The following is a 3,032-nucleotide window of genomic DNA, read 5'->3' as shown; positions in this document are numbered from 1 at the left end:
TAATACCGTTTCTCACTCATATTTTTGATGGAATTTTCATACACAAAAAGGGAACGTTAATTGACCTTAATATTAGATTTCAGATAAGTGTTTGTGGTAAGATGGAAGGTCTATAGCAGGGGCATTCAATTAATATTACAAGATGTCCGGTCTCTATATTTCCCTATTCCCTTCCAGCGGAGGTCCAGACCATACTTTTTTTGGAACAGTTATACATTTCGATCAAGGCAGACCCTAGTACTTTATATAATGAAAAAAATCTAAACCCTCAAAATAGTCATCAAAGATTAGAATCTTGGGCACAGAGAGCCAAATCAGTGATGTCTTAGAATTTTTACCAAAACTTCCCAAAAAGTAAATATTTCTTCCAAATGGATATGAATAAAAAAGGTTAGATCAGATCTTTTTACTGGCTATTTTTGTTCTTATTATTATATATCAGATAAGTGTGTTTGTGGTAAATTGATAAAGATGGATGATGGACTATATTGTCATGATTTTGGCATGCATGGCTTAATTCCCTTAGTACATTATACTTTCTCATGATTTCACAATTTTTATAAAATATCTTACGCTCAGCTAGGCTGCATTTTTTTTTTTTTAAACAACTGTTTTCTGTTTGAGTATATTTAAAATGGTCATTTATTCCTATGATGGCAAAGCTGAATTTTCAGCATCATTACTCCAGTCTTCAGTCACATGATCCTTCAGAAATCATTCTAAAATGCTGATTTGCTGCTCAAGAAACATTGATTATCAATGCTAAAAAAAGCTTGTACTGCTTAATATTTTTCAGAAACCTTGATACACTTTTTTTTGCAGGATTTCTTGATGAATAGAAATTGAAAATGTATGAATTTATATAAATGAGATTTAAAATCCAAGATTTCCAATCGGATAAACAAAGTAGCAATGAGAAGTGTGTGTTTTCATCCCCTCTGGGATCATCTAATTAGGCTATCTTAGTTCCAATCAGTCAGGATTGCACTCCTGAGTCCTGTCCTTACACAGAGTTTTCCCCGTGCCCTTTCTCGCCTCTGTCTATTTCTCCCCTGCAGGCAGGATCCATCTGTGTCCAACACATGTCCATGCCCTTTGCATTCAAATGCTACCGAGATTGTAATCTTTGAGCCTTGGTACAAGTGAATTCCTCCCTATGTTGTATAGCTTTGTAGTGATGTTATAAGCCCATCTACCCAAAGTCACGTCCTCCTCCTCTGATACATGTGCACGATCTCTCATGTTGTGTCTGAGTGCCAAATCCTCGAGTGCCATCCCTCAGCTTGCACGCCGCATGCGTGTTTGTTCCAGGCAGTAGTGGGGGGTGATTCCGGAGGATAGGAATGGAAGTCGGAAGCGTGACAGTCCTGTGATGTAGGAGGAGCCGTGAGGAGTGAGTGGGAAGAGAAGGCCTATATAAACCCTCGCAGCAGCTCTGGATCACGAACACTCAAGACGGATACAGAGCAAGAGCAGCAAACTGACCTGTTTCTTCATTTACTTCTACCGGCAGAAAGTGTGGATTTGGAGGACTGACTCACCTGGTGAAGAACGTTGTTTTGAAGAGGAATTTAAAAACGCCTTCCCCACTCATCCAAACCTATAACCTCACAGGATGTCCGCACATGCAGTGATGTTGAGCCACTTGAATGCTATGGCTGTTTACCGGATGTCTTTGGCTATGGAGGAATTCCCCCAGCTCCTGGGGTTGTCCAGGACCCACGACTGCGCAAGGGCCCGGTCCATGCTGCGGATGAAGAGTCAGTTCAGCTGCGGCAGGATTGCAGAAGAGGTGGATGAGGAAGGACGGTTCACAGTGGAGGAAGACAAAGCACGGCGCTCCTTCTTGCAGTCGCTTGAGAGTCTGCGCAGATGCACGCAAGGACGCCAGTAACTCCAGGAGCCTGAAGGCCAGCTTGAACCTGTATGGACTGAGAGACTGAGATTCAGTGTAGAATGGAGACTATTTTAAGGGAACAGTCAGGGTAGATGCTTCACAATGAAGCCAGACTGACTGACCCAAACTGTTTATACCTACCAAAGATGGGTCATTTGCTGGTTTATACGTTTCTGTTTGGATTTTTTTCCTGCACTAAATATGTGGAGCATGCTACTTACTGTTAATACTGGTAATGTGTTACGTGTTTGTCCATCTCCCAAGAAAAGCTGTGGAGTTAAAGGGCCTCACATTAGCACTATTATGGTTTTACCAAAGGCAAAATCTATTTTAAGACTGTTTTCTCACATATGCATTTGAAAATAACTGCTTTATATTTTGTCTCAATTTGTCTTTGAAATGATCTGTGCTTTCAAAATAAAGTTTTGAAAATATATTGATTGTTTTAAGAGTCTTTCATTTATAATCAAGATTTCCGCGAATGAGTTTGGGTCTTATGCTTTTATGCTCAAACGTTTTCTGTACATTATTACAATGTTTTAAAGGGTTAGTTTATTCAAAGTGAAATTCTGTCATTATTTGCTCACCCCATTTCCTATATTCTATGGTGGTAACCAAAACTGTCATTCTTCAACATATCTTTTGTGTTTAGCGGAACGAAGTAAGTCATTGGTTTGGATCAGCATGAGTAAACAATGAATATTTGGGTGAACCCTTTCAGTGTTTCATTCTGATATTCTTAGAAACAAAATTATCATTGCAATGTGAAATAAGCTTTTGAGATAGGTATACGTGACAGCATCACACTCTTTTCAAGTGTGATTCTTGTAAGTTAGTCGGATGATGTTTGTGTGCTACACTTTTTAAGTGGCTCACAGATTTTTAGCTGGTTGGAAATCAGGACTTCTTGGTATAGGCTGGGTGGGTTATTTTATTTTCTTGGGATCAGGACTTCTCTTGAGCTTCTCTTCATCCGAGACTTCTCTCAAGTGTGTTCTGCCCCTGTTTACAGACTTGAATGCTTGCCTCCAAACATTATTTAATTTCTTCTATGGAAGACAAAGGATTTATTTAGCAGAATGTCTAATTTGCCCTTTTCCATGCAAAGTCCTGTTACATACAAATGCTGACAGTC

This window comes from Siphateles boraxobius, unplaced genomic scaffold (assembly GCF_051911475.1).
Source record: "Siphateles boraxobius isolate OS27281-9 unplaced genomic scaffold, OSU_SipBor_1 130, whole genome shotgun sequence".
Taxonomy (NCBI): domain Eukaryota; kingdom Metazoa; phylum Chordata; class Actinopteri; order Cypriniformes; family Leuciscidae; genus Siphateles; species Siphateles boraxobius.
The sequence above is the reverse complement of the archived record's forward strand: the minus strand, read 5'-3'. Positions refer to the sequence as shown.